Source organism: Lemur catta, chromosome X (assembly GCF_020740605.2).
Source record: "Lemur catta isolate mLemCat1 chromosome X, mLemCat1.pri, whole genome shotgun sequence".
In the NCBI taxonomy this organism is placed as follows: Eukaryota; Metazoa; Chordata; class Mammalia; order Primates; family Lemuridae; genus Lemur; species Lemur catta.
The window spans coordinates 57,191,659-57,202,453 of NC_059155.1; the positions used below are offsets into that span (position 1 = coordinate 57,191,659).

Sequence of the window (10,795 nt, forward strand, 5' to 3'; positions counted from 1 at the left end):
TGGCAGGCCCTTTCCTACCTTAGGGCAGGCTTCAAAATCTGACCAACTTGAGTTTGAATCCTGGCTGTACGACTTCTTAGCTGTGTGACCCTGAGCAAGTTACCTACCATCTCTGTGTCTCAATTACCTCATATGTGTAATATAGAGAACAAGAATAGCCTCCTCACTGGACTGTTAGTACATGAAGTACCTGGGGGAACTCAGTCCTCCAGGAACATGAGCTCTGATTATTATAACAAGGGGATTGACTCCAAAGATCTTGGAGGTGGCTTCCAGCTCAACATTCTGTGAGTGGAATGGCAAATTTAAGAGACACAAAGTATACTCTGGTTTCTCTTCAGATCGTATAAATCTTTCACCTCGTACGAAAGATTTCCATAGAGAGGAACAATTCTGAGTCTTAACTCAACTTTTTGAGGCCTTGCATTTGCAGGGCTGTTTGAGAGCAAAGAAAAATGAACACTTACGTGCACATATGGTAGTGACATTCATCGGGTGTTGGGCAGGTTGGGGGGGAAGGAGGGGATGGGTATATTCACACCGAATGGGCGCGGTGCTCACTGTCTGTGACATGGACACGCTTGTAGCTCTAACTCGAGCAGGGCAAAGGCAGTATATGTAACCTAAACATTTGTACCCCCGTAATATTCTTTAATAAAAAAATATATTTTTTTTAAAAATTTAAAAAATAAAAATAAAAAAGAGATACAAGCAAAGTAGCTCCTCATTTATCTACGTCCCTTCAACAAATGCCTAGTACAGTGCTTCCAGTGTCTGGCTTATAGTGGGCATTCAGCAAAAGCTGGAAATATGGGTATTTATTATTCCAACATAGCCTACAGAACTTCCACTGACCAGGGCAATCTGGGCAAGAAGGTTGTCAGGCTGGGATGCATTGAAAGCAAAGGCAGAAATAATAGCCATTGGAGTAGGCCAAAATAAAGCAAAGCAATATATCCCCAAGTGTCCTTGCGTATGGTTAATTTTACATGTAACATTCTTTTCACCGCAAAGATGAGTTCTACCGATTGGAACATCAATTCCATCCATGGTGATAGGAGTCATCTCATCCATCCATTAATCATTCCTTAAGTGTTTAGTTAAATTCTATTATGCACAGGACAACATGCTACATGCTAGAGATATAGAAATGAACAAAACTCTTAGCTCCTAGCCTCAAGGGCAGGTTACACATAAAGTTTATGTGTCCTCTGAGATGGTTAGGTGAAAAAAAAAAGGGTTCAACCGACCAATGTAGTCAGGAGGTGTTTTTTTCTGGTTTTTTTTGGGGGGGTACAAGGGAGGTAAGGGTGATTAAATTATGGAGTCCTTAGGGTACAGTAAATTCTAAATGGGGCAACCAAGGGCTGGTCTGTGCTGAAGGTGTTCTTATATTTACTTTTACTCTTGTTCCAATCTTTCTCAGTCTTTTTTAGCATCCCCCTTTAAAGTGGGTACTGTGAAGAATCTGTGTAATTAGTTTTTGTCCCAGATGTTTGTTTAGGCACTAGAACTCGATCATTTGGAAGATGCTTCCAGCCCTCTGGGTCTTTTTTTATTTTTAAAGCTTTTTAATTAATTTATTAATTTTTTTGTATAATTGGGGGACCTAGGCAAGAGCTGCTCAGGCAGAACGGGGAGGATTTGAAGTGGTCCCACTGGTTTTTGTGTTATTTTTTTAGCTGTCACGTCTGTAAAGGCATTTTCTCTTGCTACTGGGGAATTAGTAGTTTGGTGTTTTTTATAGTGAATGATGGTCCCTTTCTTGGTAACTAAATGGCATCCAGTAGAGTCAGTATTTTAAGTTTATTTTTTATTTTTTTGTCTTTTGAGGTTAGGAGGCCCCGCTTTTGATAGAGTGTTTTATGTATGTGTGTTGTTGTAAATATATATTTGTTATTTGTACAGATGTTAACGTTTTGTCCTTTTTCTATCTTAAAGCTTGTGTTAGGGCTATGAGTTTTGTCTTTTGGGCTGAGGTTTTATGTCTCAGAGTCTGTGTCTAGATAACCCGGTTAGTAGTGGCCATAGCTGTCCCTGTATACCTGACTTTTTAGACATGTAGTTGTTTTTATCCGTGTATAATTTTTTATCAGGGTCTGGCCATGGCTGATTAGTGAGGTCTGTCCTTAGATTGGCCAATGACTCCAGTATTTTGTGGCAGTTATGTAGCGGCTCTGCTGGCTTATTATTTGGCAGCAGAGTGGCAGGGTTAAGAGTAGTTATCTTTAGGAAGTGAATCCTGGGGGGATTTAGCAGCAGCACTTGGTACTGGGTTATGTGTGAGTTGGAAAGTCATTTTTTAGGTGGGCTTTTTAGTAGGGCCTCTACCGATTGAGGGGCTATTATTATATACGAGTCCTGTCCCAGTGTGAGTTTAGAGGCTTTTTTTGTCGGGACGGCTGTAGCGGCGATGGCCTGCACGCATCCTGGCCAGCCGGAGGCGACCGGGTCTAGCCTTTTAGACAAGTATGTAACCGGTCTATTTTAGGGCCCTAACTTTTGGGTTAGGACCCCCTTTGCTATTCCTCGGGCTTCAGCAACATATAACTGGAAAGGCTTGGTTAGGTTAGGCAGTGCCAGTGTAGGGGAGTTTACAAGCGCCTGCTTGAGATTTTTAAAGGCTTTAGACTTAATTTTAGTCCAGACCAGGGTGTCCTTTCTTCCCCCTGTGCTGGAATACAGGGGTTTTGCTATTTTAGTGAACTTGGGGATCTAGAGCCTACAGTATTTTATTGTCCCCAGAAACGCGCGCACTTGTCTTTTAGATTGGGTTTGTGGGATTTTTAGAATAGTTTTAATTCTACTGGTAGAGAGTTTTTTTTGTTTGTTTGTTCATAACCTAGATAAGTTGTAGTCTGGGTGCACAGCTGGGCCTTTTTAGCTGAAACCCCGTATCCCAGTTGGGCCAATTTTAACAGTAAGTCCTTAGTTGCCCTTCTGCACGTGGCGTAGTCCTCCGTGGCTAGGAGATCATCTATGTACCGCAGGAGAGTTACTCCTGGGTGTTTTTGTCTAAAATGAGTTAGGTTCTGACTTAGAGTCTCATCAAACAGCGTGGCCGAGTTTTTGAAGTCTTGCAGCAATTTTGTCCAAGTCAACTGTCTAGAATAGCCTTCCTCTGGGTCAGTCCATTTAAAAGTAAAAATGGGTTGACTTACTGTGGATAGGGGAAGTGAGAAGAAGGCATTTTTTAGATCTAATACAGTGTAGACACAATGGCCTGGGGGCAGCAGGCTCAGAAGTGTATACAGGTTAGGCACAGTCGGATGAATGGTCCTAATTCTTTTGTTAACTTCCCGGAGGTCCTGTACTGGCTGATAGTCATCAGTCCCCGGCTTCTGGACCGGGAGCAGGGGAATATTTTAAGTCGACTGGCAAGGAACCAAAATACCCGCCTCATGAAGTCTCTTAATGTGGACTGTGATTTTTTTTTTTTTTTGAGCCTTCAGGCTTATGGGGCATTGTCTTACCCGAACAGGGCTGGCAGAACTAGTTAGCTGTACCACAATAGGAGGCCTGTGTCTCGCCAGTCCAGGTAGATTGGTTTTTGTCCATACCCCAGGAATTTTGAATTGCAGTTCCTGTAACAATGGGGTGGTCTTCTGAGGAGACATCTTAGTTTTTATTAATATATATATATATTTTTGACAGCGGGCACGTTAGTGAAATCTCCCCTGGGCGTGTTGGAAGTTGTTGATTAAAGGAAAAGTTAACCCCGTCATTTTGGAAGGAAATAGTGGTTTTTAGCTTTTGTAACAAGTCCCTGTCCATCAACAGATAGGGGTAATCGGGCATTATTAAAAAAGAATGAGTGATTGTTCCTATCCCTAAGTTAGTGATTTTTGTTTGAGTTTATGGGTAGGCTTTTGTTTTTCCTGTTGCCCCCTGTATTATCATGGTGTCCTTTGAAAGAGGGTCTTCTGCCTCTTGTAGTACAGAAAAAGTTGTTTTTGTATTTACCAGGAACTCAATGGATTTGTTCCCGATTTGTAATGTCATCCTGGGCTCCCAGGGGCTCATTAAGACGGAGTCCCAGCCTCCTTATGTATTAGCTTTTAATAGGACAGCTGTAGACTGTTTTGTCTCCTCTGTCTTAATTTTATGGGGGCACTGATGTTTTCAATGTCCGAATTTTTTGTAGTATGTACATTGGCGAGGATTTAAGGTTGTTTTTTTTTTTTCCGGGTTTTCTCCGTCTTCCCTCTTCCTTAGTTTTTACTGTTTGGTTTCCTGACATTGTAGTTATTAACATTCTTGTCATTTTTTTAGTTTGTATTGCTCCAGGATCCTCCTGGTTATTGTAAATTTTCTGGGTAATTTTTACTAATTTAGACAGTAACTTTTCCTTGAACCCTTCTAGCTTCTGCAGTTTTTTTTTTTTAATGTCTGGGGCCAACTGGGTAGCAAAATTAATATTAACGGCCCACCTATTCTCAGGTGCTTTAGGATTTATAGGGGTATACAAACAATATGTCTTGAAAAGGCGTTCAAGGAAAGTAGCTGGGGCTTTTATGGGTCCCTGTACAGTCTCGTTTACCTTTGATAGGTTAGTGGGCCTTTTTGTTGTTGTTTGTATACCCCAGAGTAGAGTCTGGCGATATTGGTCTAGAGTCATCCTGCCTTGATCCTTATTAGGATCCCAATCAGGTCGAACAGAAGGGAATTGGGCCTGGATGTGAGTAGGGTCAGTGGTGGGCTGGCCGTCAGGGCCCAGGACAGTTTTGATTGTTTTTTGTTTTTTTTTTTGTTGTTGGATTTGCTCCCTTTCCTCCGATGTGAAGAGAGCCTGTAATAGCTGTTGACAATTATTTTAAGTGTGTTGATGAGTGAAAAAGATTGTCTTTGAGAGAGATATAAGTCTCTGAGGTTTTTTAGAAAAAGAAGGATTTTGATTTTTCCCATTGTACAAATCACTAGTAGAAAACGGCACACATATTATGAAGGGTGCCCTGTTAAATCCTGGGGGAACAGGAGCTTGCCTTAAAGGGAGGATTGGGGCCCCAGGTTGGTACTGAAATCCACTTTGAGTATGGGGAGGACTCGCCAAGCTGTTGGGACTCCTTCGTTTCCCCCCTTGTCTTGGTGAAGACTCCGTCTCACCTTTGAATTTAGAAACGGGTTGGGAACTGGGGTGTGAGGCCGGGTGGGGTATACATGGGGAGGCTTACTTAGTAAAGGGTCTTCAGTTGGTCCTGATAGAACCAGGTACAATGATTTTGACTTTTTTTTTTTCCTGGCCCCACAGGCTTTGATAATAAAACAGTTCGGGCCTTTCCAGGATGATTTTTACACAATTGAAGCCACCTGGGGTTATCAAACAGGACATCGCTCCAGATTTGAATGTAAGGTACTTGGTCTGGATGTCCAGGTTGACTAAAGACTATAGCCTGTACCCGGTTAGCTATGGCTATCTGGGTAGTTCCCTGAGGGGGTCATCTGACCCCAAAGTTGGGCCATTTTTGTTCACAGAATTTTTGTAAATCAAAAGGATTTACAGTATGCCTATATGGCTTGGCCCACTTTTTAAAATTTTGGAAATTTGAAAGGAAACACTCAAGAGGGGTACAAATTTTACGTGACCCAGCTTGGCCCATGGTACCAGGTTATAGTAGTTTCAACACGAATAGCAGTTTCTGTAGAAGTTTTTGAAGACACAATACTAACTGCAACCAGAAAGCCTGTAAAAGACAGTCAGACAAATAGAAACGAGTAAGTCATTTTTAGATAGGAGACCAGTGTGTGTGTAGATACAGAAGAGTTTTCAGTATAAATCCTAGTAAGAGAGTTTGTGTAGTGACAGTTGGGAGGTTTGTGACCTGTCCTTTTTCCCCATATAATGTAATGAAGGCTTCCCCGCCACCATTTTCTGTCAGTCAGGGAGTTAGTCGGACTTTTAAAAAGTCCAGTATCCATCCCTGTATGAATTTTTTGTCAAAGTTTTGTCTTTTATTAGTATACTGGATGTACAATGTTAGAACAAAGAAGCCCACCACTCTACCCCAGTTTATCTTATCCCTGAAAAGTTTCTCGGCTATGTGGGAAAATCGTTGTCATGTCACGACTGGCGAAGGATGTAGTTTTATCAGTAGTTCTTTTAAAACAGGCCAACACCATGACTCGAGCACATCCCCTGCCCTTTGTATTGTCCTCAGCAGGGGAGTATCAGAGTGAGGTCCTAAGGGGACAGGATATCTCACCTGCCTTACCTTGTAGTCCAGGAAACCCTTTACTAGGTCATACATTTGGTTTTTTTGATTAGCCATTTTTTACTCCCGTGGTGGCAATTTCACCAGAAGAGGTACCCCCTTGCGTTCATGAATCCACCGAATATAATACACAAGTCGTTTTGCCAAAAGCCATCTTTGGCAAGGGCGGCATCGATTACAACTAACAGACCCCAGGCTGGGTTTAGTTGGCCGCCCTCTCTGGCCATAAGGTCTCAAATTATTAGCTGGATCCCGGCCAGGTTTTACAGTTAATTTCTTAAAACTCATGATGGAAGGGAAAGAAATTTAGGAAAAATTTTTTCCTGGAAAGGAAAAATACTTTAAAAACAACGTCCCATCAGAACTGTCACTTTGAAAGAGAAAAAGAACACTAGTCCAGTTATAATTTAAAATATATACACAGGCAGGATCTTCAGCGCCGGACATGGTTCCCCCGTTGGACAGAGGGCAGTTCGTATAGTGAAATTTAATAACCCATAAGTAACAGACTGGAATGGCGACAGAGAACAATTAGTGGATTTACTGACTAGGAGGAGAGGGAGACAAATGAGACTTGTTGTTAGGTGAAATAGGTGCTGATGAGGCGGCAACTGGCAAAAATTCCCTTGTTTTCCACAGTTGCTTCTTGTTACAATAAGGGCAACACTTTTTATCAGATTCCAATTTAAACTTACCGGGCACGGAGATTTTGGGCACGACTTGGTGGACACTCCTTCGTGCCGTAGTGTTTTTTCACAATGACAAGACACAGAGACACAGGAACACAGATTTTTCACATAGGGTGGGACAGATCAGACCCTCAGAAACACTAGAGATAGCCATAGGAATTACAAAGAATTATAAAGAATTCACAGGGGAAGTCAAACAAACAATCCAGTGAGCTCTCTTAGGAATGTGTACCCAGCCGGAATGACCTGTAACTGCTGCTGGGGTATTAGGAGCGGTACTCCCACACTCAAGAAGCTTGATAAGATTTCTCGGCCTTCCTTGGAGTGTAACAAATGTAACTGGCAGTCCGGACAATAGGCCGGCCTAAAGGAATATCAATGACTCACTGTTGGGGTCTGCCATGGTCCTTGGTTAAAAACAATCCCTGTGGGCAGTTCCTTATAGCCCGTGGGTAACAGATGAAGACAGACACAAATAGACAACATGAGGCCGCACAGCCATCACAGACGTACAAACGCCAAACACATAGACATACAACACTGCAAATATGAAGGTGGGGTATACCTTCAGATGCCCGCCTGGCTGCTCCCCTCGCGGAGATTTAGGCGCGTCTTGGCTAAGGTGTTCCCGTATAAGCCCCAGGCTCGGCCCCCCTCTAGCTGACGAGGAGAGGGAATCACCGTTATGTTGTCTGACGTGGCCACAGAACCGCAGCTGTGGGCCCATTCATGCTCCGTGGCTTTTTTGGCCGTGGAGCGGCCATTCATCCACACATACATTCGGTTCCTCATTCATACCAGGATACGTATAACGAAAAACACAACCCTTCCAGGTGCAGCTATTTCTGCTTTCCAGAACTCCAGATGACGTCTCATTGGAGTTAATTCCTGGGAGTTAGGGCTGCGTCCAGCTTCCACAGGAATTTCAGACTATCGGGCCCTCCAGACAGATAGACAGGACAAGTTGACTCACCTTCCACCAATTGTTGACTAAATTTGGGGTGTCTGTGAGCTTTGCAGGAGCCGGCAATGTCCTGGAGCTGAGGCACGTCTCTCAGGAGCTCCCTCCGAGGGCAGGCTCGGCTTCCGCAATCCCACCAGACACCAGTGGTTGAAATCTCGCTGGGGCCTCCAAATGTTATGGACCAGAGCGAGAAAGTCAACCGCGAAAGACTGATTGACATTTGGTGAGTCTTTATTAGCTGGCCAGGGGCACGTTTTCCGGCAGGGAATTTTACCGAGCTTGCAGTATGGCCCTGAGTATGGGTTTTGTGACAACTTATATATCCTTTACCATTGTACCATATGGAACATTAAACATATATATCTTGGGACATTTTAGGCAATAATTTTTAGTTTTAAGGTTATGAGATTATTTAAAGACCCTACGGTTTTATTTGATTATTTATTTTAAACAATTGAGTAAATGTAAGTAGGTTTATAGAAGTAGATAGTATTAGTTAGAACAAAGTATAATGTTTTTACAACCTAAATAAGTATTGTAAAATTTAACTTTATATAGTTGGTCAGTATTGTTAAATTGACTCCCCCTTCCCTTGGACTTAGGACCTGTCTTGGGTCACTTTGATTATTTACCCATTGTACTATGTTAGTAGATAATTATTAACACAGTTAATAATTAGGAGACCTTTTGTGTGTGTGTGCGTGTGTGTGTGTGTGTGTGTGCGCGTGTGTGTGTGTATCTGGGGTGGACTCTGGCCTTTTGCCTAACTGGAGAGGCTAGAATTTACCTCTATTTATCATAGGTAGGGCGGAAGGTAGAGCTCAGGCGGTGAAGTGCGGCCCTGTTTTCCTAACAGGCCACGGACGGGGACCGGGTCATGGCTGGGGGCCGGGGACCACAACGGTAGATAATCTGTGTAAGTCAGTATAAGGTTCTTAGAAAGGAAGTTATGAAAGAATTTTGTATGTGATCAAGTTACCTATAATTAAAACAGAATTTTTGGCTAAAAAAACGTTTTCTTAAAATACCAATTTGTTTATAATGAAATTACATGCCATATTAGTTTTAATTCTATAAGCTGTTTCCTTTTTAAATTAAAAATTTCTCAGACTTATATCTTAAAAGTTCAACTTCTTTCTATGTCTTACTGATTTCAGCTTTTTCTCCCATTAAAAAGGCTGGGATGGTAACTCTCACCTTCAAATTTTGTCAGCTCCTGTAATATTTGTCTCCTTCTGTTTCTAAGTCTGCTGTTATGGCCTGATGCTAGAATGTTTTATCTTAAAGGTTTAAGAAAAAAATGTTTTCCTCCAATGTAACTTAATAATAAACTCTTGACCTTTCTTGATATGTCTAAATTATTTAATATTGTCAGAAATTTTCATATGCTCTAAGAGTCATTTGTTCCCCTATTCAAGGTGCTAGTTTTTCTTATTCACATTCCTCTATAATATATCATACACTCATGACCCTGGATACATTCTTCCTGCATCTGATTAATTCAAGTGCCCTTTCATCAGGTTTAACTTCCAAGTTATCTAAATGGGCTTCCCATAAAGAACAAACAAACAAAACACTTGCACTACAGAAGGTTTTTTTTGTTTGTTTGTTTGTTTTGTTTTTTATTTTGTTTTTATTTTTACCGTTTTGGTAACTGGCCTGAAAGAAAGAAAGATTTTATGCTTTATCAAGATAATTTCTGTGTTGTCTTCATTAGCTTTTTGAGTAACTAGAAAAACTAAATTTTAAGGGTTAAGGTTTACACCCATATAACTTCCTAGATTACCTTTAAAGTCTTCTGTTGACTATCCCTCTCAGTTAAATAAATGACCATCCCAACCATAAAGAATTTCCTGCTTCCCATAGACTTAGAGCTTCCTGAGTATAACATTTTTCAGTTATGGGGTTTATGCAAAAGGAGATATGACAAGGAATTTATCATCCACCTTAGGACAAATTACTAAAGAGGCTAAAATATGGTGATACGACAAAACTCTCTAACTTCCTTAGCTTAAATGGTTAACAATGCTTATGTTTTATATAACAAATTGCTACAAGTATTCAAGTAAACCCAAGAATATAGCAGATTAACACTTATAGATAAATTAATTTTGTAGCCTTGCCTTTGACATTTTGGTTTTCACTCTTATGTTGCATAGAAGGTTTTTAAGCGTTGATGAGTGCCTGTCCACCTCCAGTCACATCTGGCTTACGTCATTTAATTGCCTGTAAGGCCTTTTGGCTTTTAAGTCCTGTTGGCCACAAGGGTCCCACCAAGGGCCTAGATAGACCAGGGCAGGTAGCCACACCAAGCTGGCAACGAGGGGACAAAATAAGAGTTTGGCCATTGCTGCTGCCTCTGGCAGATCTTGGCCAAAAGCGGAGGAATTGTGAACTAAACATATTGAGCTCTCCCCAGCTGAATGAATGGACCTCTTTCCGTAACTTAAAACATTCCAAACCTTTAGAGAAAGCTTCATTTCTTTAACCGATTACAAATCAGCGTCTTTAAACCCACCTATAACCTATAAGCCCCCACTTGTAGATGTCCCACCTTTTTGGGCCAAACCAATGTATACCTTCCACATATTGATTTATGACTTTCTGTGTAATTCCTGTGTCCCTGAAATGTATAAAACCAAACTGCAACCCAACCACAGTCAGTCTACTTTCTGAAGACTTCTTGGGTGTGGCTCCGGGTCATGATCCTCAAACTTGGCTCACAATAAACTTCCTTAAATTATTTTACAGAGTTTCACTTTTCCATGGACATGTTTGTGCTGGGTTGCAAAGGTATTTATGTACAATGTATTTATTTTTGTGATTGAGACAAAAATGTCTGAAAGCTCTACTGCTCTAGCAATAGCATTGCTGAGTTGTATGTCTTTAATGTTAGGGTCTGAGATGCAAGAAATGAACACCTAAAGACTGAA

At 41.4% G+C, this 10,795-nt stretch overlaps 1 non-coding gene across 1 annotated transcript; it reads left to right on the forward strand.

The window, feature by feature from the left end:
- Positions 1-321: 321 nt before the first annotated feature.
- LOC123628927 lies at positions 322-437 on the forward strand. The gene has a single exon (XR_006731807.1). It is a non-coding gene; the product is annotated as a U5 spliceosomal RNA (small nuclear RNA).
- Positions 438-10,795: the final 10,358 nt, after the last annotated feature.